The 25,558-nt window shown below is 40.3% G+C and overlaps 1 long non-coding RNA gene and 1 pseudogene across 1 annotated transcript in view; one reads left to right on the top strand and one right to left on the bottom strand.

The window, feature by feature from the left end:
* LOC120584458 (uncharacterized) overlaps nucleotides 1–14,730 on the top strand; it is a 30,056-nt gene extending 15,326 nt beyond the window's left edge. The window contains exons 4-6 of the long non-coding RNA XR_005648038.1: nucleotides 7,737–7,918; nucleotides 10,067–10,263; nucleotides 14,160–14,730. This is a non-coding gene — a long non-coding RNA (uncharacterized LOC120584458). The remainder of the gene's footprint in view (nucleotides 1–7,736; nucleotides 7,919–10,066; nucleotides 10,264–14,159) is intronic.
* Nucleotides 13,541–13,659, bottom strand: LOC120584485 (uncharacterized; annotated as a pseudogene).
* Nucleotides 14,731–25,558: the final 10,828 nt, after the last annotated feature.

The following is a 25,558-nucleotide window of genomic DNA, read 5'->3' as shown; positions in this document are numbered from 1 at the left end:
CATTATGGTTTTGATTTAATTCAGCAAACATTTTTGGAGTTCTTACTCTCTGCCAGATACTGAGATAGTTACGAGAGATAAAAAGATGGCCATAACTGAACTTTGCTTTTGAGCAACTCAGAATCTCCTGTGTGAGAGACATGAGTCTTAGTTTCCTATGGCTTCTGCAACAAATGACCACAAACTTGGTGGTCTGCTAAAAACAACACCCATATGTTATAGTTCTGACAGTCGATGTCCGCACTGGGTGTCACAAGGCATAAAGCAAAGCATCGGAATGGCTGTGTTCCCTTGGGACCTGTTCCTTGCCTTTTCTAGCTTCTAGAGGCCACCCGCAGTCCTTGTCTGTGGCTGCATAGCTCTGACCTCTGTTTCTGTTGTTTTATTTCCTTCTCTGACTCTAACCCTCCTGTCTTATAAGGACACTCTTGATTACACTGTCTGAACTGGGTAATCCAGGATCATCTCTACATCTCAAGATCCTTGATTTAGTCACATCTATGATGTCCTTTTTGCCATGTAAGGGAACATATTCATAGGCGTCAGGAATTAGGATGTGGACATCTTCGGGGGCCATTATTCAGCTTGCTACAACATGTAAACCACTAAATCATCATGTGCTTTTTCATCTTTTAATAGTCATACCCTTCCATTTTGCTAAACAATGAGCGGGCAGCTCCTACAGTTCCGCAAACCACGTCCAGTCTATAAAAACTGAAGCACAATGTGATGAGCCCTATAAGATAAGCCCTGCAAAACATTACTAAGGAGAAAATGGTGGAAGTAAAGGCTTTGGATTGTAGGTGATGTTGAAACTTGGCCTTGAAGTATAATATGAGTTCATCAGTTACAGAACTGGATGTGCAAAAGCATTGAGGCATGAAGGAGCTTGGTGTTTATAGGGGTGGCAAGTAGTTGGGTTTAGTGTAAGAGTGTGTGTGTGTGTGTGTGTGTGTGTGTGTGTGTGTGTAAAGGGCTGGGAGCCAGGACTAGGGGTCATGGATGACAGGAGGCTTTAGATTGAGCAAGGAGAGAATAGCACCTGGGTGATATTCTCAGGACGGACTAACATTTGTGGGATGGCCAGAGGAAGTGTAGGAAAATAATGACAAGGTGTTATCAGGAGACACAGGAGAAAGTGATCTTGTGAAGCCAAGGAAAAAGATTTCAATCAGCACAGATGTTTGCTGCTGCAGTTTTTCTTTTCCAAGATTGGAATAACGTTTTGTTTTTTCTTCTGTAAGATTTCTTTCTTGTAAAATAAGAAACCTTCAAAGGAATTCAATGAAAAAAATAGCTAATTTATTTTTTGCTCCTAGAACTTAGTTTAGACCGACCAACAATCATAGCATGAACCTGGTGCTACTACTAAGGGCCACTAGGTCCAAAAACATGCTCCACCTCTTTGAATGGTACTTTCTCCAAGCTGCTCTCAAGTTTTAACCTTCTATCATAATTTTAGTGGCTTAATCATTGCAAAAGATAAAGTGATATAATATCAGAATTGAGAGAGACAGCCTCTGTAGAGTCAAAGAAAAGAAAAAAGAATTGAGGCAACTGTTTGGATGATTTAAGTAAAAGTTCTAATTTTTCCTAATTACCTGAAGATTTTAGAGGATCGGAGAACTTTATATTGAGATTATTCAGAAAATAGATTCAGGACATTAGTATCTGTTGGTTAGGGCTTTCGGAAATGAAGTCTGCATTTCTCCAAATTGTTTTGTCTTATTTGACTAAGCATAGTGGTGAAGGGTGTAGATTTAAATGTCATCTTGCCTGGGTTCACACCCCTGCCCAGCTCTACTCACTAGCTACACCACTTTGGTCAAATTACTTGGCTTTTCTTCATCAACTGAATGGGAATAATGACAGACTCTGGCTTAGCCTGGATGTTCCTGGAAGCTAAGCATGAGCAAAGGGATCTGTTTGAGTTGCTTGTACGAGACAAGTATCCTGTTCGAGGCAGCAGGAGGATGGACAGAGGAAGAGACAGGGAGAGGAGGGGTGTCAATCTAAGGATGAGCTTATTAGGAGGAATGATGCTGGGGGTGGCAGTTTGCTCCAATGCTGGGACTTCTGTCTAGCACAGATACCACATGTGGCACGGCAACTGTGATTGGCTAAGATACATTGGTCTCGAGGTATCTGCCAAGTGCTGTCTGGTTTTCACAGAACCCAGACGGGTGAATTGGGTGAGAATATGATGAGAACCACAGCTCTGCCATCTTTAATCTTGGACAGTGGCACTGATTTTTGTAGTTCTTCCTTGGATGCACTGGTTTCCTATCGTGTGTGTATGTGTGTGTGTGTGTGTGTGTGTGTGTGTGTGTGTGTGTGTGTGTGTGGGGGGGTGTCTGGGTAGTTTCAGAAATGTCTGCCTGCTCTTCCCATCACAGTGGTCCTTGCTCCACAGTAAATAAACAAGGTCTGTCAGTTGTTAAGGTTTTGTATCCCAGCGACACTCTAAGCAGTCCAGGAAAATGGTTGCAGAGTGGGCTGTTCTCCCATCACAGATGGACCTGGGCCAGATCGCTCCGTCACATGTCTCACTCTCTCTGGGGTCTGTGGTGGCATTTCTGATGTGTCACCCAGAGCCTGTGTTCTTCAACCCTGGAAAGACTGGCTAATCTCTTTGCAACGACTCAATTGCACAGGCTGAAGGTTTCTGTAGAGAAGCATCAGGAGAATTTTTATTGTACGTGTTTGTAGGGATGTCATAGAGTCCTCCCTCAGGAGGGCTAGGTGTTTCCCTCAGTCAATAGCTTGTGGTCTGTAAACTGACTTAGTTCTGGAAACTGGGGTGGGGTGGGGCGCAACTTTCTGCTGTAATGGCTGATGTCAACCTTCTGTTCATCAGTTGCAGTATTATTATTACTATTATATGATTATTATTTTTAATATACAAGTTGGCTAGCATCCCGGTCATTGTCATCTGTTTGCCCCTCAGAATGCTATGATCTTTTAGCTACTGACACAGTTCCCTAGAGGTCAAGGCGTCCTGGTTGCCTCCCATTGCAGTCATTACCATTATTGCTGCTGACGGTTAGCGATGCCCCCACGGCCTCTGCTATTTGAGAAACCTGACACTCGTCACTGACACAGAGGAGCCCAGTGTGGCTGCAGAGGGCCGCGGCACTGAACCGCACCAAAAAGCCAGACACCCACCGCCGCTCCCGTACAGGGTCTGCGAGCAGGCTCTCGGGACTCTCCACTTAGTAAACCCTTTAGGACATTGTCGCTCTTTGTGCCTTCTGACTCTTCCTCACCTCTATGCCAAGACGGTTCTCTTATGTCCATTTCTTTAGCTGTAGACCATTACCTCGTTCCAACTTCAAGAAGCCATCGACAGCAGGTATGAGGACTCAGTCAACAATCTCTGCCCCGTCCAGCCTCACTTTCCTTTGGCGCCATTCGCGGCCTTGGTGCGCTGGTCTCGCCTGCGCTCCCGCGGCTCCGACTCGGGATGAGGGGGGTGTCCGCTGTCTTCCTTGCGGCTTTTCTCCTAGGTCTCTTGCTTTCGAGCCTGCTTTGAGGTGAGAGCCGAGTGATCCGAGGCTGCTGTTTTATTTTTTAACTTCTTTAGAGTCATTTAAAAATAATAGACTTTTAAATTTTTTAGGGCAGTGTAAGGTTTATAGAAAATTTGAGCAGAAAGTACAGAGAGTCCCCATAGACTCTCTCTGCCCATCCCCTACCCCATCTCCTGACACAGCTTTCTTCATTTAGTAACATCTCGCATTAGGGTGGTACATTTGTTGGAATTGATGAGCCAATATAGATTGGCTCAATAATATTGATAATATCAAGACTACTGATTGTATTATTAACTAAAGTTTGTAGTTTACATCAGGCTTCACTCTCTTTGTGTTGTACATTCATTGGGTTTTGACAAACGCGTAATGAAATGTTGTTTTCTTTTTTCGAGCTTAACAAAGCGATGGACAGAACTCCCTCCACAACAGTTACGGTGACCATTGCCCTGTACCATTTAAGTGCCGTGGTTATCGCTAAGCTGTACTTCACCTTCCACCTGTCCCGCATCACAATCCCTCATAGGCAGGAGTCCCAGAGACTGTGATCATACCACCCATTTACCTGCGGCAGTGGCATCCTTATTGCCATGTGATGGGTCAATGATCCAGCTCCGATGTCTGATTCTGGGTGTCCACCTTCCCGGGCTGCCTTGTTACCAACCAGCCCAGCTTAGATGCCCTGAAAGCAGAGGCAAAGGCGAATGTGAACAGGTTACAGAAGCAGAGGTGGGGAGCCAGGGGAGGGGGGCCCGGAAGGAGGAAGAGTCCAGACAACGGGAGCTCACTGAGGAGGTCCCGGTGCATGGCTGGCTGTTCAGTCCCTGAGACCTTGTGAGACACATCTCAGAACTCTACGCCTTTGATTCTGGGTGGTCAGCACCCTTGAACTTCTCATGCACGTGTGCAAGTGCTGAGCAGGGTTCTGTGGGCCCACCTGCAGCATTGAAGGAGCCTAGGGCAAGAGGTGTGAGGTGTGAGGAACAGCTGTGAACTGATGCCCCATCATGTTGCACCTGAGCAGAAACATTTGCAGCCCATATGGGAAAGATCACAGCAGCAGTGTTGGACTGGGATTGGGAGACAGGATTTGAGGTCGCAACGAACACAGGGGTGGTGTCCAGATGAAATGAGTGTGTGTACAGCCCTCAGAACAGTATGTGGTAACCTCTGAAGACATATTAGCTGTGATGGTGATGGTCAGGAGGAGGATGATGATGATGATGATGGTGAGGATGATGATGATGATATTATTATTACAATTACATGGAGCAAAAAGACCAAGCAGCATGTACGAGTTGAGTGTGCTAGTCTTTCTCTGGGAAAGCTGTCACATGCTATAAAATGTCGTCGATGTTGCTCCCCGATGGCAGCCAGTTGGGGGCAGCCTGTAGTTTGAATCTGATCCCCTGCACAGTTCAGGTTTGTGAAATACGTGGCTCTGAATGCTTTGAGTCAGGAGTCCACTGTCCCATCTGCTACAGCTCCCACCACACTGTCTGGCCCCACTGCCACTTCTCGGGCTCACCCTGAAAAGTCACATTCCCCAGTCAGTACAGCCCCTTGGTGTGCCTGGAGAAGTTACTGGTACTGCAGAAGAATCAAAAGCTTCTATTGTCTAGGATTTGTCACCATTTTATTCCAATATGGCCAGAGAGAATTGGAAATGGTCAAACAATCATCCCACCTCGCCTACATTTAGACCAGAGCCTTGTACAGCTGAATCTGAAGAGGAGAGAATAGTGGAGGCCATGCAACACCTCCAGGGGGCACCGGTCACACACGTGAGAAGCTCTCTGAACTGTGCTCTCAGGGGAGCCATTCACACTGGATTCCCTGTGAATGGTGTTCTTAGAGATGGTCAATGACCATCTTGGTATGGTGGTCAGTGGCTTTGTCCTTCGGCCAGGTGACAGGAGAGAGCTGAACTCTCCCTGGGTCCTGTGTTCACAGGATGTACCAGCATACCTCTATCGTATGGTTTTGTCTTTCAAGCACTTTGATGGCCCAGCAGCTTCTTCAGACCCCCAGTTAAAGACAGAATTTCGTTCTACTTGAGTGTGTAAATTCTGGTGTAGTCTGCCACGGCATGCCTGCTTTCATCAAATAAAGATCAAATTTGGAAAGCTACGTTGTCAGAAATAAGCAAAATAATTTTCATTGAATCTTTTTTATTTTGGCTAATTGGCATGTAAAGGATACTGGTTAAAGAAATATTATAAAGGATATTTCCAAATATTTTCTAATATTTTTATTAACTTATTTTAGTTGATAGCTTTTTTGTTACGTTTATGGATAAATAAAAACACATCGTGATTAACTATCGTATTAATTAACTAAATATTTTGACTAGGTTGAATACAAATTACAGGAGTTTAAAGATTAAATACAAATTACAAGGACTTAGGATGTATGTGCTAACAATATGTTTTTAAATATAAGACAATTTGCTTCTAGATCACATTAAGCCTAGATCAGTTCGACAGAAATCCTCTTTGCAAAAAACACGTGTTATAACAGTTGCCAGGATAATAGATATCTTCTGCCTATTTCACCAAAGTATTGTGTTTTTTTTTCTTTCTGTTAAAGAAAAGAAAGAAATACATTTGTTGGCCATAATGAGTTTTAAAGAGGTTCTATAAATGCGGGTGTGCCTCAAATTAAGAAAGCCAGACATTTAAATAGTTGACCTTACAGAGTACGTAAATTAGAGGGTAATTACTTAAATGTTCTTCATTTTGTGAAAGGATTTACAACAGGGATCCTCTAAATAGCTAACTCTCTAGTGAATTTAAATTACTGATGTGTGTATTTTAAAATTCTTTTTTTTTTGAAGAAATACACCTGTTGCTTCAAACAAGGTGTGTCAGGATTAAGAACAGCTGAAGGGTTTTTCCCTTGCTAAGCACATTTTTTTTTTTTCTGCAATAACTCATATGTGCTGAGCCTTCTTTTGGGAAGGGTGCATTTTTTTCAGCGACAAATCGTAAAGGCAGTGCTGAGCTCACTTTGGCCCTACTCCATGCAGTTGGGTGGTATGGGGTCTCCAAGCACATCCTGGTGGTCGTAACGTACCTTGGATTTCTGGTGGGGATTGGGGCCGAGGGGAGGCAAATATTTTGTAGAGCCCAGGGCCACCCTGGGCTGAGCCTTTCTGTCTTGGGTGAGAATGAGAATGGGGGTGGGGAAGATCCCAGATGGTGAAGACCAGTGAAGAACAGGACAAAAAAAGCGTTGACCTTGATTGGAATCCACTCTGTGATGCTGAGTAAAGGTTTCACCCTTAGTTGCCCCATCCTTTAAAAGGACATGGAAATTCAGCCAATGATGAGAAACTCTTCTCTTTAAGACTGCTGGTCTTACTATCCACACTCATAATAGACCTAAGTTCTATTTAAAGACCAAATCTTATGAATATTATTCTATAGGAGGCTGATCTTTTGAAATCACAGGCAAATTCCTGCCTTGTGATACCTTACAGGCGGCATGTCTTTCTGCCTGCACTGCAGCTTGTCAAACTTGAGGCTCTGTGAGATCACTGACTTGGCCTTTAATGTGTGCCTTCAACTGGACAAGTTCTGTTCTTTTCGGCGGAAAGAATAACTTCAGGATGGAGGCCTAAGGTCGTTATTCCCAAGCCTTGGTCTGCTGCTAGTTACCGATCCAAGGAAAAATGTCCATCATTCACTTATTTAAGGAATGTTTCTGTTTCCTACCTTATGTTAATGCTTGTTGTAGCCACTGGGTATAGGGCAGTCAATGAGACATAAAATACCCACCTGTCCTAGTTAGGGGAGATAGGCAGTGGTAAATAAAGCAAACAAATCTAGAACCGTTCTTGATTAAAAAAAAAAAAAAGAAAAGAAAAAAGAGGATAATGTAGTGTTTTTCATGCAGTTCTATGAATTCATGGTAAAATATTGCCTATATACCAAGATTATACTCCTCTTAGTATTTTATAATTAAAATTTCATTTATATTTATGAAATAATTGTGATATCAGATAGTGGTACAAAATTTAGCAAAATGAAAAGTTGGTGTGTTAGCCCACTTCCATGAGTGCCTCAATGATCCCCACCTTGTGGCGCTCACACGCTTGTGGAGGACTTGTTTTGGGATTGTGCTGTGTGAGCAGTAGTCAGTTCTGAGATTAGTTTCTAAAAGAAACTAATTTGGTTTCCAACGTGGTTACTTTCTTTCTCTTAGATCTTGGATATGGTGGAGATCAGCCACCATGTTGTGAACCTTCCTGTGGAGAAGACCTGGCAGTGAAGAACTGAGGACTCTGAGCAGCCAGGGAAGAAATAACGCCACACGAATGAGCAAGGACTGAGGTCAAGCCTTCAGTGGCCGCAGCTTACATAGCAACTACAAACTCGTGAGAGACGGTGAGCCACAGCCACCCAACTAAGTCACTCCTGGACTCCTGACCCTTAGAAATTGTGAGATAATAAATGATTGTGTTTTAAGCCACTAAATTTTGGGGCCGTTTGTTAAGCAGCAACAGTTCATTGATATGGTTGAATCCTATTGCTGAATTATTTTCAAATAACGAAAACTCAAAAGTATAGCAACTACTATGCCACATGAATATAGATGCTCTTTGTAAAGAAATGTGGGCAGACTTATACTTTGTATGGTACTATTGATCATTCTTTGTTTACAAGTGTCCCTAGCACTTGTCGATGTTACTACTGTTTCAGCACATCACACATAATTATGAATTGACTATAACTTCAGCGTGGTTGCATCTCTTGGCTGAAATATCATTTTACTTCCCTTTCTTTTGTTCAGATCTTGCTCCTTGCTTTAGGTCACACATAGTGCACTTAACAACAGTCACTAGGATAAGTGGTACAATTTCTTAAATCTAATTTTTCAAAGACTCCGAGAAGTGGAAGGATGATTATTTTACACCTGTTATTGCAGTATTTTATTCATGACACCTCCTTTTGCTCTTAGAAGTATTCATGCATGGGTAAGTCAGATGGTCACCTAAGCCAAAAGCAAAAAACTCATCAATTTATCTTAGGTTCTTTCATTTCACAGACTTTTAGGGTGGAGACTAGAGCTCACTTTCAAGTGTGAATGGTAGGACAACAATGCGCCCAGGCCTCCTCTATGCAGTGATATCCTCCCTCCTGATGCCCACGTGGACAGAGACAAGAGTCTTGATCCACAGAGCTCTGAAGCAAACATCAAAGTGGTGCCGGATGCCCAGCACTGCCACAGCAGTATCAACCACAGCAATGATAATTAATTAGTTCTTTTACTTCCTTAAGTGCCTGGGGTGGGAGGGGGCAACCGTGAGAGTGCTGCTTCCCTTGCAGCACAGAGGGCTGAATTAGGCGGCTCTGAAGGCTGAGGCAGGGCGATTGTGCCCTAGTTCCCCAGCGAGCCCCCAGGGGACAGGCTGAGCCTTAGAAATCAATCAGTCCCTCATCAGCAAGGGTGTCTCCTGAAAGTTTTGCCCTTGGATGACTTGGGCAGTGAGCAGGGTCCCCTCATTTTGGCAGATGTGGACCATTCTGGAAATTCGGGTGGATCTGATTTCAGCTATGACAGCTGAGAAGGATTTTTCCTGCACTTGGATTTTACAACACGGAGGGTTAGGCTGGCATTAGCAAGGCAAAGAGGATAGGATTTAGAGCTGGACCAATCTGGATTTGGGTTCTAACTTTAGCACCTACTGGTTATTGACCTTGGCCAACCTGATTCATATCACTGAGCCTCAGTTCCTTCCTCATGCAATAATGCCACTTCCAAGTGTTGTACTGAGGATTAATTAGGACAAGTGTGAAACGCAGAACACAGGCATAGGTATAATGACAGCACACTGGCTGTGTTTGCATAATGAACTTAGATGATAAACATTTCGAAGAACCTATTCAACATTGTTTCTCTGTTCCCTGCATTGCTCTCAGCTCAGGGTCCCATCTGACGTTACTCCCCCCTTCTATTGGGGACATCTTTCATCCTCTCTGTGCCCATTTACATCTTATCTAACCTTCAGACCCCTTTCTCTCCAATCCCTATTGATTTCTCAATCTCTCTCCCCATCTCTCCATCTCTATCTTTGTGTCTCGTCAGGATTGAGCTGCCCTAGCCTAGATTTAATAAGTGCACGTTTGTATCTGTGTCTCTCTCCTCCCACTCTACTTGAGTGTCTTTGAGCAAAGGAATCATGTCGTAAAAATGGTAGGGCTCAGGCTATATGAAAAATAGACATCGATTGGTGGCCTTAAAAAAGGAGCTATGAATGTAGAGGAAATACTTTTCTTAACTGCAGCACACAAGTTCATGAGGGGAGAACGTGGAGGGTGGCACCTGTGACTTACCTGATATATCCCAAGAGTTGAGTGTTGATTCTTAAAAATGCAAATACACAGCAGTGACATTTTTTTTTGTTTGTTTTATAAAAATTTGTTTATGAATCAATGACTGAGGAAATCTGGTCTAAGAAGTTTATAACACCTGAGCATGGTTGTTGGGTAAAGAAAGAAAGGGTTATTTATAGAGGTCTTCTACTCCATCAGGTGCACAGGAGGACTTGTGTTGCTCTGCTTAGCTTCAGGCATAGCCGGAAGTGGAGAATGTGTGCCACAAAATACCACACTGGAGATGTCAATCAATTGAAATGAACTTGCTTGGGCCGAAAGCACAATGACTGGGGATGTGCTGCAAATTACACTGGCATTTACTCTGCACTAAAGCAGCCAACTTTTGAAGTTAGGTAAGGTGCGTATGTGCGTGTGTGTAGGGGAGGGATGTATAGAAAAGTGTTCATAAAATCCTGAGCTATTAAAAAATAACAAAAATCAAGAAAATATTCTAAAGTTTTTATGTGATAACACCCCTAGCAGAAGAAAAATAAGACACCTGTCATACATTAGAGTTGAACCATGACAACCTTTTAATATTATTGGTGGCTCCCTCATAACATGTCGAAAGGGCAGAAAGGGTGAGAACCAGGGGAGAGCACCAGTGTAATTGGGAACAACTTTTAAAATTTAACCATTAAGTTCAGATCCTCCTACTCTATCAAAATCTTTCATGTAAACCTATGTCTTTTTTCATCTTAGTCTTCTTGGCATTTATTGCATATAATGGGCATTCAACAGATGGTTGTGAAATAAATAATGACCAAAATGTGCCCACTGCCTTTAGTTGCTGTAATTTAAATGGCAAAAAAATGCATATTTTACTATTCAATTGGAAATATCGAAAATTATATGCAAAACATTGTAGGGTCTTGCCTGCTATTCCTCACTCCTTCCCCTCTTGTCTAAGTACAAGACAAAAAAAATAACCACTTATAGAAAATCAAATACTTTGCTACACATCTTTATGGATTATGTTTTCTTTGAATTTTATGAGATTCTTCTTCTCTGTTGAGAAGTAGAAAATCATTCTAAAATTTCCGGTTTGATTTTGATTCTATAGATTGCTATTGTTCATTTATCAGTTGTCACTTTTAGAGATCAAGGTTAAATTCAATTTTTCTGAATTAGAAAAAGATACATTTCTTTATATACACTTTTGTGCACTTGCTTGTTTATTTTCTTGGAAGAAATCCTCAGAAGAGAATTCTGTGTCAAAGAGCACACATATTTTAAGAAGTTTGTGACACGTTTCCAAAAACTTTCCACAAGCTTTTAGCTACAATGAACTTTCAATACACTTCCACCATTTAATCAGTTATCGATCAGTTGAAGATAACTAAAATCTATCCAGCTCCTTTAAACAGAAAGTAATTATTACCAGTTATTTGGAGTTTATGATTATTGGAGGGCTGAAAGATCTGTCCATAGACTGAGGCTGTAGGGAATCAAGTAAGCCCCAGAATTTTGTTACCTGCGTGATGATTAAGAAAGCGACCCGTACTGTGGCAGAAGGTTGCTGAATTAAGAGGTTACTGTGGTAAATTTGAACTACTTCCACTAAAATCCACAATGCCAAAAGGATGCCTTGTCAGGTCACCAAGGATGATCAACAGGTGTCCCTAGAATTATGGAGAGGCAGCAATTTCAAGTTACACATCATCGTACAATTGCTGCATTCTCTTCTGGAAGCATTTCTCTCTGGCTCCTAGGGCCTCTGAACAAAGAAAGCCCAAGCTGCAGGCTCAGGAAGCAGATAGATTTTGTGGGTGCATGCTTAAGTAGAAATGTGAGAAATGCCAGCCTTCCTTTCTTCTATTGCATGCTGGACTGACATTTTCCAGCGGGAAAGATACAGTGGCACATACTGCTTGCATTCAATAAGTCCTGGGGTGTTGTTGGCAGAAGGAAGGTGAGCATCAAAAGAAAAGTCCATATCCACATGTATCACTACCAGAGGAGGCACTGAGGTCCCAGCCATCTTGGAAGGAGTCTAATTATAACTAATTTGCTTCCTGGTGGCTGGCTGGACTTCGAATTATGAGGCCAGCTAGACCAGTCTTGAAGAAGAGAAATCCACATATCACCACCATTTGTGCCACCCTGGCTACTTAATTGGTGAGCCCACTGAGAAGGCACTGATAGTTGATGTTAAGAGATGTTCCGTAGGATCTTCATCTGATTGTTAAGAGGGCTGATTATTGAGAATCTCTTCCACAAGGACACCTTTTGGTGAGCGTTCACATCCCACTCTGAGTCCATTCTAATATATGCATTCGTGCACACATTCGCCAAACCTCCTCGTCACTCATCCTTCACTCTTGGTTTTTCCAAAGTTTTTACCATGTGGCTAAACTATTAATTACCTTCTATAAATTAGTGTAGATTTGACCTCTGATTATCTTTATGTTTAGACAAAGTAAAACGAAAATGACTTCAAACAACAAAACCCTAGATATGCTGCTTGAAATTCTGCCAAAGGGGAGAATTTCCTTTTACCAGTGTCTTTCAGAGTTGTAACAGTGAAAAGCCCACTCATGATTGTTATCTGCATTACCATGCAGAAGAGTCTATAAACCAGGCTCCGTTTTTGTTTTTTTTTTTCTCTTTTAAGCCTAGCTTTCCATAAAGAACTCCCCATGACGCTTGAACCTGACATGGTTGAGTGCTGGGCACACCCATCTTTATGGGTTGATGACTCAGATAACACCCAGTTCTGGATGATCAACTCAGGACACACAGTTACTTGTTGTCCCATATTCAGGTATTCAGTCTACCAGGATCCATAAGTACCTCAAGAGCTGTTGCTTCAAAGCCATATGAGCCTGGACTATTATTTTTCTATTAGGGTTTGCCACAATCTCTCTACAGTATTAACCCTGCCTCAGACACTTTGAGCACAAACAGATCTGTGGTTTCTCAACGTCCAAATGTTTGCAGCTACCTGGACCATCTGGAGAGCCTTTGCTTGTCCTGGACCTCCCTAAAAGGTGGTGCCCTCATGATTTACTTGGTAAATTAAATGGATTGAAGCAGCACAAATAAATGTAGTATATATTGCCTCCAAAGTTCAAAGAGGACACTTTCTTAGTTGTAGTGGGTTCATGATGCAGCAAATTTTCTTGCAGTTTGAAGAGGCTTTCCTGATATGTCCCAGACAACTGGAACTGCTGAACTTTCAATGTAGGAGCAAGCCTTTGAATTTTTATCTTTGACTCTGGCCCTCCTGTGACTCACCAAGAGATCTGGGGTAATTGTTATCAACATTCTGCCTTATGCAGTATGAGGTGATCAAGGTGTCTGTGGAATAAATCATGACAGAACTGACATAACCCTGAGATAAGAGGGTGTGGTATACTTCTTCCAGGTGAACGCATTATGTCTACTGAGTTATGGTTATAGGGAAAGAAAAAAAATTATCAAATACCAGGATCTGTTGTTTTGCTTTGATAACAAGACTACTTAAAACATTTTAAAAATAGTATTTGCTTCAATTATGAGACTACTTTAAGAACGATGGGACATTTATTTATTTATTTATTATTTATTTTTTAGACGAGGTAACACTTGATTGACCTCACAGATTGCAAGGACCTTGCCAGCTTACAATTCCTTATTTTTTATTTTTTATGCCTATAGCACCTTGTCTTCGTAAGTGGTCTCCCATCCAAGTACTAACCAGGCCTGACTCTGCTTAGCTTCCGAGATCGGACGGGATCAGGCTTATTCAGGGTGGCATGGCCATAGACCAGCGAGACATTTAATATCACCATCCGATTAAGTTTTTAAAAATCCAGCAACCTTCAAAACCCATTTTCCTTTATCATAGACTAAATCGTTGAGTACAATGGGGTTGGGATAAAAATCAATCTTTCCGAATCTTTTAGGTCTTTGATGGTGGTCCTTAACTCAATGATTCCACCTGTGGTATTGCTTTAGGTTTACTATTTTGTATGAAGATATGGTATGGAAATAGTTTTAAAGGTTTCCACTTGGCCCTTCCTCATGCTATGGCTCAATTTTCAAGTATGACTATTCTAGCCGTACATGTCGGAAGGACGTACAAACTACAGGGTGGGTTCACAGATCTCACACCTCATTTTCATAACTCTTCGCTTGACTGGTGGACCACAACAGTATTCTGTTTCCCCAGGAACTGACGTTAACTCAGAGCCAGTATCTAAAAATTGCTGGAAAATCTGTGAATTTTCTTTTCCTCTCTAATTCTCAGTTTCTTCATCTGTGACAGGAAGAGAAATATTGCAGCTGCTAACAGGTTTGTGGTGAAGATTAATGAGAGGGGACAAGCAAAACTCTCAACAGAGTACCTGACACGAGGTTGAGCCTAAAAATGCTAGTATCACCAGGATTCTTGAAGGTGATGGTATCTCTTTTTAAGCCATGTAGCAGACTCGCATCTTTCCTCATTTAGGTGATGAACAATTCTTCATTACATTTATTCCTTGGCATTTTATTGTTTTTGTTGTTACTCTTGTGTGTCCATTGGCAACGAAAATACCACACTTAAGATGATACATAACACTAAAAGTTTGACAAATAGAATTATAATTTTATTTTTGAATTGGAAAATTGGATGTTTGATTCTATTTTGCACTGTGAAACCTTAAAGTAACAGGGCATGACGATGCTGTTTAGAACTACACCCTGTGGTCAGTGGTCAATGGTTTCTTTAAAACCTGACCTCTCCACTAGGCTGCAAGTTCCCTGAGGTCTGCAGTCAAGTCTGCTCCCTTATTGCTCTAAATTTGTTATAGGCCTGCTCTCGTACGTGCTTGGGAAGTATCTGTTACTTGAACAAATAAATGGCTTTACAGAAGCATCTGATTTGCCTCTTATTTCCCACCCTTACAAGCTTCCAGCTACATCAAGCTTTTTACTATTCCCTGAATACTCTAAGATATTTATCTCTCCATGCCTTTTTGCATGCTATTTTATTTTGGTGTCATGTCTTTCCAGCTCTCTGTCAGACAGAAAATTGTCATGTAAAAGAGTTCCCAAAAGAAACCTTTCCAGAGGGTTCATTAGCAGTGAGTCACTCTTTTACCCTTGCTCTGATAATATTTTGCACTTGCTCTTACTATAATTCTTATTACTTTGAACTTTATTTATGTGTGCACATGTCTGCCTTGCCATGTAGACTCCGCCCAGCATGGCTCCTGGCACACAGATGTGCAGTAAATGTAGAATGAATGCATGAGGCTCAGTTCTGCCCTTCAGTTGAAGGAGAACAGGGGGAATAAACATCCCTGGTTCAAAGAGGAGAGAACATTGCCCATCCATCCTCCACTTTGATGGTGTCTTCCGCCACTAAACAACCAGAAGGGAAGGAAGAACCCTTCTTGGTTTCTGAATATCATATTGTCTTGTTGAAAAGCCTAAGTTGCAAACAGAACATTTTTAGACATGACTTAGATCTGAAGGAAGCAATTTCTATATAGGAAAAATGTGAACTAACTAACGTGCAAAGGATAAAATTCTTCAGAAGGAAAGGGTGGTTAGGTGGAGAAACGAAGAAATTGTGTGCAGCACTGAAGAGTTTACTTGGTAATCTGCTTTGTCACTTTCATATAATGGAACTGGAGGATAAGCATCCTGATGTATCATATAGGGTCTTCTTCCAAAAAGAGTTAGGAAAATGGGGATAGCATTTCATTTCCTGAAATGCATCAGTACAAGTTAGATAACTCATTAAATAGAACTTCGATTTTCAGGATAAGGTTTTAGAGAGGAAGACAATCTAACAGAATTTTATTAATTGAAAAACCTTATCCCCCCACTGAAGTGAAGAAATCATTTAAAGAAGTCAATAGAAAAAAATGCCAACTGCAAATAATAAGTTATTTCAGAGGCACGGGAGAAAGAGTATAGCAGTGTTCCTCCAATGAGGAGCTGTGAATATTGGGGTAAGTTAGAAGGGAGAAAGTGCATTGGGGCAGCTATATGGAGGTATATGGCAGTGGGTGATGGCAGCATTAGAAGAGAAGAAGGTCACCGAGCAGGTCTTATGTTAGCAGAATAATCAAGTGTTCTTGTGTTTAGATACTGAAAATACAAATTTCATAATGAAATAACCGATGATTTTATTCACTTAATTTAAAAAATGTTATTATAGATGTCTTTTTGCATTTGTTTGGCTTTTATTAACCCATGTTTATTGAGTGCTTGTTGTGTGTCAGACACTGTTCTAGATGCTTGAGAGATGAGATTCCTGTTCTCCTAAAAGATTTCTAAAAACCAAACAAAAATTTGGTTACTTATACTTGTTATAAACAATTTATCAGACATTGGGGCTGATACTGTAAAAAATATTATAAAGAAAGGTTAAGTATTTAAAAAGATCTGATGCGAAAATCAAAATTCCATTCTTCTAAATGATGTGAAGATGTGTTGAACAAAAAATCTTTATGTTGCATTTTGTGTCATAAAAGTTATTCAGATTTATAGGTTATTGCCACATGCTGATTTGAGACCTATCATTGTGGAAATGAAAGCACAAAAACAAAAGGAAGATAAAAATAAATGACAAAAAAATCCTGAAAGAATCCTGAAATAGTAATTAAACTCAATAAACTGAAAAAATACAAAAGACTTAAAACTTTACTGATAAAAAGAAACCATTTTGATGAAGTCCAAGGTTCTTGATTTCTATAAAAATCAGAGGTTACAATCCCTGAAAATCAGGAAAGGAGAAAAAAATTAAACCATGTGTAGAATTTATAATTTTCTAAGCATTGTCCATGTTCAATCTTATTTAATCTTCCCATTCAACTCTTAAGGAGAATTTTATTTTCTTCACTTAAGAGGAGAGAACAGAGCAGCTGAAAGGGTGGGTAACTTTCTCTGGATCGTGAAGTTAGAATGGGCTGGAGAAAAGACTTGAACTCGCCCTATTTGCTTCCAAAGCCTAAACATGTTTTTGAAAAGTGATATTCATTCCCATGGGGCTGTCCAAAAATTATACTCAGCTCTTAAAATGATTCATTTTTAATTTATCATAGTTTCATCTTCTTGATGCAGTGGTCTAGGTAATGAGAAATGTCTCGTTCTGCTCCTGGTAGGGGCTGGATTAGCAATTGAACTGGCACACCATTCACACACTCCATGCCTCAGTGTCTCCCCCAGCACCATCACTTGAAGTGCTCTTTTAGACGTTAGTGATATAAAGATAAATAAGACAGAATTCCTGTTCCCACAAGGCTCACAGTACGGTCAGGAGACAGTTACTTCATCAAATAATGAGCTAACAAAATATGTCAAAGTGATTATTATTAAACTTTTAATTCGGTTCCTTTAAATTAAATGCAGAGAATACTTATTAAGTGCTGTTATATGCAAAGAAACTGTAGTTTTATAAACGATGCTCTGGAAAAACTGTCTTCTATATATATGACACAGTACAATAAGGAAGATGTAAGGTAAGTGCACACTTGGTATTTTCATAAGGACAAAACTGTCTTAGCCTGACATGACGTTTTAGAAAAACTCACCTAAGATATTTGCGTAGTTTTAGCAAGAACAAAATTTTCACCTTAGCGTGCCAAAGGCAGGTGTACTTAGGTCGAGAGATCAATAAAGCTATTTTTAATTAGGAAAGAAACACAACTTGTTTAACTCATCCCAAAATAGAGCTTTATAAATCAAAGTCAAAGTTATGACTCAGAGTCAAAGTACCTATTAACTGGCTATCAGTTTAGACTATTAGCATGTCCAATCTTTCTTTTTTTCTTTTTTAGCATATGTTGCTAGAACACAAGGCTTGTCTGAAGGCACTAAAGGATATTAATACAATATTTAGTTATGAAGAGACATATCTCTATTTAATTGAGAACAAGTAACATCTAGAACTGTTAAATTAGATAATTGCATTCATAGAGTTAAGTGTAGCTAAACTACTATGAGATTATTGCTCTAAGATTATACTTTTTTTCTGGAAGATTTGTCCCTTTTCATCTACCATTCTGTTTTTGATTTTAATTTAGTTTTTAATTGTGTTAATCTCTATATTAGGCACTTTAGATCTTCCATAGAATTTCAGAGTAAACATCACCAAATGCTTATCAAAATAAAAATTATAGGTTATGTTATATCTATGGAAAATATATTTGTAAATGTCCATGTGTTTGAAATAAAGCTATATGCTCCGAGGACGTTTTATAGGGCTGTGTGCACAAGACTTATTAGAAGACACTCCAGAAGCACAGAAAACTCATTTACATCCTTGTTTCTGAGTTCTTAAATTCCATTGAAATCAAATTTGACAAAATTCATTCAGATCAGATTTGCTGTCAATACCACCTTGTGCTCCGGGACAGTTCGTCCAGTTAAGGGGCTTTCTTCATTTGTCACCTTGCATCCAGTAAGCCAAGTCCAAATCTGTGGAGGAAAAGTAATTAGATATTTTAAGCAGTGATAAGAACATCATGAATAATCAATTTCTATAGCATTACCAGCCACCCAGTCAAGGAAAAGTCTGTAAATGGAAGAATTTATTACAAAATATCAGGGAGCCTATCAGTTTTGATTGTTCAGTATGCATAGATTGCTGGGTTTAAAGGTGGAAATGTAACAGCGGTCGCCTTTAATTTTTCCTCTCAACTAAGAATAAGGTGAGTTGCTCAAAAAGACCTCAGTATAAGCAAATAAATGTCTGTCTTTATGGTTGTAAAGATGTATTGTGAGACTCTTCACCAAAATAAGAAACCAGCAAACTGCTTGGGAGTAATTAGAAGTAATCCGATGCACGCCACCTCGCAAAAGAGGAAGAGCTAATTATAATTACAATATATGCTGCTTAGAAACATATTTATTGTGCTTACTTTAAATATATTTACTTCACTGGAGAGAAAAGGATGACAAAATCATTTCCTTGGAATCAAAACAGAGAACATCTTCTACCAACCATATTTATTTCTATTTCGAAAGTTCGTGGTAGACTGTGTTTTAATCTACTTTAACCTTTGGGCTCCTTAAATGTTTAAAACTAACATTGCTTAAGGGGAAAAAAAAAACAATCATATCCACCTTCAACTCCCCTCTCTCCCCACTGGAGACAGAATGAAATACAGTAATTTGATGCAATAATTTAATCATAGATTCCTTGAGAAAGGAATTCAACACTTGTACACTCATTAGAAGATAAAACTTGCAGTTAAGCCTCAAAAGTGAAACGAACCACAAAGATCCAGTAGGACTTTCCCAGCAATGTGTATACGGGCTCCTTCATCATGATACATGAGATGTTCACTGCTGTAATTAAAATAACACTAACTAATATCAAAATGTCAAGTCATGACAAAGTAGAAAAGTGGAGGTGGATTAATAATATTCCCATTATTCAAGGTGGCTTTGAGTTATTAAGATGCATTATAAGGCAAAAATCCTGTACCCTATACCCTTGGTTAACTTTCCTTTAATTCTATCTAGAAAGTAACATCTGCATTATCTAGAAGAAACCTGAAATTAAAGTTTAAGTAGAAGAAGAAGGAAATTAAGAGCTAAGGGGATAATTGTAACCTTATAAGAATCCAGTGGTGATGCATTTCTCTGCTTTCAGGGCGTGGCTTGGTTAGGCTGGAAGTGGGTAGAAGTTGAGTGAATTGGTCGCTCTTCACATAGTGCCAGGAGGGTGGGGCACACATACACAGGTAGGCACTTGGCAGAAAGTCTGTCCCTGTTGCTGCCTGGCACTCTGACCACCCAGTGTGTGGAGTTCTTTGTATAATCAGGAGGAGACCCACACATCAAAATACCACTGGGCCTACCTCTGGCCTCACATGACCTTCTCTGTGATGTAGCCTCCATATTATCCAAAGCCTGAATTAAAATCTGCTCCCTGGAGAGGGCAAATCATTGACCATATGTTTAGTCTAAAAATGTAGTTTTCAAAAACTGTGGTTTTGGAATATGATAAGATATGTCCTTACACTAGAACCTTCCCTTTGTCCCAAAGATTGGTCGAATGGAATGGAATGCATACACCGTAATATGTACATTAGTGCTGGAGTAGGATAATTTCAGGGCATCCTTGTGTACTTTGGAGAAAATGTCAGCAAAGTCAAAATAAGATGCCGACCAAAAGTTGTGAGCACATTATTGCTGTAGGTTTGTTCCCATAGAAGATTTAAATTTAGACCTCACTGAGTTAACATTTTATTTTAAGGCATGGGAAAGACAGAGAGTGTGTCTCATTGGTAGCAGGGACGCAATCAGATAATATCTCTCGAGTTTATCACTTACTGAACGAAAAGATGCATACAATTTCTTCAAGTTTAAATACTTAAAGATATAAGTGAATGGATGTATTTTCATAATAAAGGCCTACAATAAAGCTTTGGTTGAGTTTATAACAATGTTAAGATAAGCAATAAAGACTCTTTTAAAAATACCACAAGCCTTATTAAAATAGCCAATTCTTTTATGTGATCGTTTGGTTTTCCTCAACATTTATATTCTCAAAATGTGAAAATTGTCAAAGCCACTTGGACAGTATGTACCATTAAGCAGTGAGAGAAAAAAAAAGGAATTTTCCAGAGAGCAATGGTACTACCTGAATCTGCATTGGGTCAAAACTGAAGACTTTGCAACATGTCAGAATTGAAGTAGGCAGGCCATAGTGCTGAAGGTCCAGGCTTGCTGTAAGAGACATTCTCCCCACCTGACACACCAAGTCTACAGCAAACATTAAATGGAGGTTCACATGACCAGTGTCACCAGCATCTAGTTTTCTCTGTAAAAGTCACATAAATGCGAGGTATTGTAATGGCACACACATGATTTCTGCTCCTCTGTCTGCATGTTCTCCAGTGAAAATAGCACACAGGTATTAAGACAACCTTGAGAGAGCACGAACTGCTGGGCGACGCTCCCTTCCGTGCTGCCGGGGGTCCGTGAGTTTTCACCAGCTGCCTGAGTCTGTCCAGACATGTTCCAGTGCTCATCCTGTTAGAACTGGCAATTAAACAGAGCGTTGCAGCTAGGAGACCCCACATTTGATTCCATCCTCTTCTCTTCTTTGCAGAATCCAATTTGATTTTTTTCCCCACTAAAAAAATGCATGCACACGTGTAACTCTATATGTATGTGTGTGTGTGTATTCCTGATGCACTGAAACGAAAGTGACGACCCTATAATAATAAAATATGGATTTCCTACCATGAAGGAAAATGAATTTTACAAAAGTACAAATTCTCCATGTTATTTTTTTAATAACCATGTGCTTAATAGCCATGTGGTAAAAGTACACTTATTTTGATATTGTCTTTGAACTCTGTCTTGTCTACATATGCTGGCACAGGAGTTCCTAGTTGGTCAACTATTGAATGTATAGAGAAATGGAATAGAAACGTTAAGACTCAAAAGAATAGTAATCCAGAAAAAGGATAAATATGCATCAGTAAATATGAAAGTCTTCCAGGTCTATGACATGATATGAAGAGAAAGTATAAGAAAAATTTGTAAAGTGTTATCAAAATATGAAAAGAATCTTGCAAAGGAGCACACTGCGTGTTTATTTAAGACAACTAATTGTGTTTGCTGACATAAAAATGCATTTGAGCAGGGGACCAGTGGGACATACGGATTGTCGGGGGAGCTGGAAATGGGGCAAGAAAGACCAAAGTTAAGAAGCCTAATGACTCGTGACATCTTCCCTTAAAAATAAACCCCCAAATGGGAGAGGAATAATAAATTTCAAAATCACTCACTGATTGGCAACTCAGATTATGCTTTTTAGCATGGACAAGTAAATTTTCTGAGATAGTCTGTTGTATTTAAAGACAGTGTAAAACTCTCATTGCAAACAGTTGTTTACAGTGCGTTTTTCAGCGCTGAGCTGTTTTAAAGCTCAATTGTGCATTTTGCAGATAAAGTGGGAAAACTAACTGAAGGCTGTATTGTAAGCAGTGGTTGCCGTGGAAACCCCAGTTTCAAGAGCTGGTTCTCCATTACCACTTAATTTAGGCTTCCTAATTGCATTCCACTAAATCGGTAGCGACAATATCTGCAGAGCAAAACTGCGTGCCCAGTCTAGCGCAAACCTCTTTGAAACAGGCTTTTTGAAAGCCAGGAGCTATAAAAACTCAGCATGACGCGGAGCATATGAGAAACCTGTAGTTCAAATGTACTACTGCCTGCTTTCTCATCCTTGGTAACTTAGTGCGCTCCACACCAATCTATTAGTTCAGTCTACCTTAAAGATCATAAAGCTCTGCCATGTGGAAACTCATCTGTCCAGCAACACATCGGTGCAAAATAGCTTTAATTGTACTCCCAACCCGGTATCATGTCCATCTTATTTTACTACACACCAGCAGGTAGCCATGCACAGTCTCAGTTTCCTTGAACTGCCCTTGCTCCACAATACGTGGAGAACAATACTTTCTCAGTTTAAATTATTTGCCACTGTGGGGCTGAGCAGAGAGCCAGACCGCCCATATGTGACTTGAAGAGAGGCTTGTCAGAACCACTAGACATAAAAGCATTGCAATTATCGACCACACTGCTTTAATAGAGGAGGCGACTAATATGATAGTGTAAGTGACTGCCAGTGAGGAGCTCTTCGTCACTGTCAGATTAACACTTGAGTTAAACTCTTGTAAATCAGTCACATTATGCTGCTGGTGGAGAAATAAACACAGACCTATTATGCTTGGGATTCCAGAGGGCTCTCTCTGCAAAAGGAGTTATACCGGATGCCCTATTAATCTGAATTTTGTCATGTTTATTATTTTGCAATTACTAACGTGCGTAACGGTGGGAAGATTTAAGTTGCCCGTGATTAGGTTTGGAAACGGAAGCATGTGCCTTTGGTGGCAGAGGAGAAGGCCAGCTTGGCTCCGTGGCCTGGCCTGGGGGCGCGCAGTGAGCATTCTGTGTGTCGTCCAGTGGGAGAGGAAGCCAGCTCAGCTTTGATTGACAACAAAATCCCAGAATTCTCGTTTTCTCTTTCAACGGCAAACGCTTTCAAGCTAAATGCCTTGCTGTCTTGGAGTACATGACTTCATGCCAATCCACGGCGAACGCATCGTTTCCTCGCCCAGGTCCTGAGGATTTGGCATCTAATTGTAGGCGAAGAGACTCTTTTGCTACAGAGAGACAAGTAAAGAACTGCGGCGTTTTATCCTCTCCCTGGCGTCGGTGCATGTTGCTAACGCCACCTGAAAGCTGCTGCCAAGCACTCCACTATTGTCTTCCAGCTCCCAAGGTTTTGAATGCCCTTGCTCTCCCAACTGTGGGTCTGCTGCAGGAATGAATGAAGCATTTCCCAGGACAAGACTTTATGAATGAGACAGCTTATGTATTACAAGGCAAGAGGCTCCATGCATTTCTCAGATTAAGAAAGCACATGTTAAGGGAAACTTGCATCTCTGTTCTAGTAGGAATGTGGAGGGGCAAGAAAAAGAACATCCCCGACCAGATCGTGCCAGAGAATCTATCCACTGAGGCACGATATTAAAAGGCCAAGAGTATAAGAGCCCTGGCTGAGGTTGCTTCTTATGTATGACCGGTGGCTGGTCCATGGTAGTGGGCTAGGGCTACTGCTGTTGGAGAATTTCCATTTACAGGAAAACAAGGCTACTGCTGCAGGTCCAGGTGTGGCAGGCTGCAATGCAGTGGCAAAACTGTGTCACCTCTGTATTGAACATACTGACTCAGGGTTCTGTGACCGAGCTTGGAGACTAAGTTCCAGCAAAATTATGAGCTATAGTTCTGGGATTTTCGGTATCTTCAGTCGAGCAGGCCTCATCGGAGGGTTTGTTTCTAGTTCCCCAGAGCTTCCTTAAGAAAGCCGAGAGCCGTGAACATACTTTTCTGATTCGGATGCATCTGCATGGCGAGGGCTTCGATATCCATCTATGTCTATTCCTGTTAGTTTCTTCCTCACTCTGGATGGAGAAAAGTAAACGAGCATATTTTGTGTAATCACGTTGATGTTGCCATCCTTCGGGTAAACAAAAAAAAGTGAACCCCTGTCCAGACCTTGCTCCAGGCCACTGTCGCATACTCTTTGCCTACAAAACACTCAGATGCAGGTCCCAGAGGAGCCAGCAGGGACTGAGATCAAGGAAAAGTAGAGGCAACTTTGTTCAAGCATCCGGTCTCTGCTCATTTCCTCCTGTGCTACCCCTATGGAAACGCCTCTGATTTTATCATGTTCTCCTACTTTGCCACTGCTTATCTCTGATCCACCTCACAAAACTAATAAAATAAAAGACTATTGTTTCCTTCTCATCCTTAACAATTAATTCCGATTCTAAAATTACTTTGATCTTCTCTCCATTATTCTAAAACTAAACCCCAAAGCTTTGGGCTTAAAACAAACCTTGTTCCTATATGTAGCCTAGGTGCCCCATGGAAAGAAAATCGGAGCTGCCACAGAAAATGATTACACTGAATTACAAATCACAGAGAGTTGCATAAATAGTTATGAGGGAAAATTGCAGGATAATGCTGCTGATAGAATCAATAGCATTCTTGATAGTAATATACCCAGGGGTTCTATATATTATCTACCCACCGAAATGTCAATATAATAAAACCTACAGAGGAATTTATATCAAGATTCATTCTCTGTTAATTCCCAAGTGAATAATAAATCAAATTGGATATCTCAAAGATCTTCTCTTATCGACTTGTTTGAGAAACTGGTTAAACTGGCCATCGTGCTATTCCAAATAATGAATGTTAGGAAGCATTTCTCCCTCTTTTACAATTTTTACAGCATAGTTTAGCATATTGCCCATGATAGAAAAGAAAAAAATGGATATTTTATATATTCCATTGTCATTAGGATCCATGCAATTGTATTTATTAGAAAATGTTTTATATTTGTATTATTTTTCTTTGAATCCCAGTGCTTAGTAAGGGACCCAGAATACAAGGGGTTTCATATAAAATACCTTTTATTTTAAATAAGCAAATATACATTGATCGGTCTTTCTCTGTAGCTATCACTGCTCATCTCTTTTTTCTTGCCATCTAAATTAATTACTCGGTGAATTTTCAAATGTTAATAATCCATATACATTTTTGGAGAAAAATTAAAGATGCATTTTAAGCAGAAACTTTTCGTGATCCTAGAATGACACCATGAATGAGACTTCTATAGGTCTTACTGTCATGTTGGGTGTCTTTGCCAGTGGCAAGAATGTTCCTGGCTCACTAGGGGATTCCTGATCAAATCTCATTAACACAAACACGTCTTTCATGTACATCTCTTTGGGAAAAAAATAAAATTTAGAGCTCCACATCACGGTCTACATATTGAATCAATATTTATTATAATAAAATTCCAGGAAAAATAAACATTTTTATTTTTCCTTTTTTAAAAACAAATCTTCATACTATGTTTGATTGCTTTAAAAAGGTATTTAATCTGATTCAAATAATAAAGTAGCTACTTTCCATGTATTTAGGTGCCAAAGAATGTCATCAAAAGTGGTCGCCACTTTTGATGGACCTGTCTGTCCATGGCCCAGAACTGGGGGCTAAAGTCAGTGAAGCAGCCAGAGCTTCACCTGGTAGGTGTTACAGTTTTCAATAATCTGGCCATTGTCTTTAGACAAAATCTCAATGATCAATTCTCTTTGAAACAAAAGATGTTCAAGAAAACTTGTTTCAATAAGTTTT

This window comes from Pteropus medius, unplaced genomic scaffold, assembly GCF_902729225.1.
Source record: "Pteropus medius unplaced genomic scaffold, Ma_sr-lr_union100, whole genome shotgun sequence".
Lineage (NCBI taxonomy): Eukaryota > Metazoa > Chordata > Mammalia > Chiroptera > Pteropodidae > Pteropus > Pteropus medius.
Note: the sequence above shows the minus strand (reverse complement) of the source record. Positions and strands in the feature narration are given on the sequence as shown.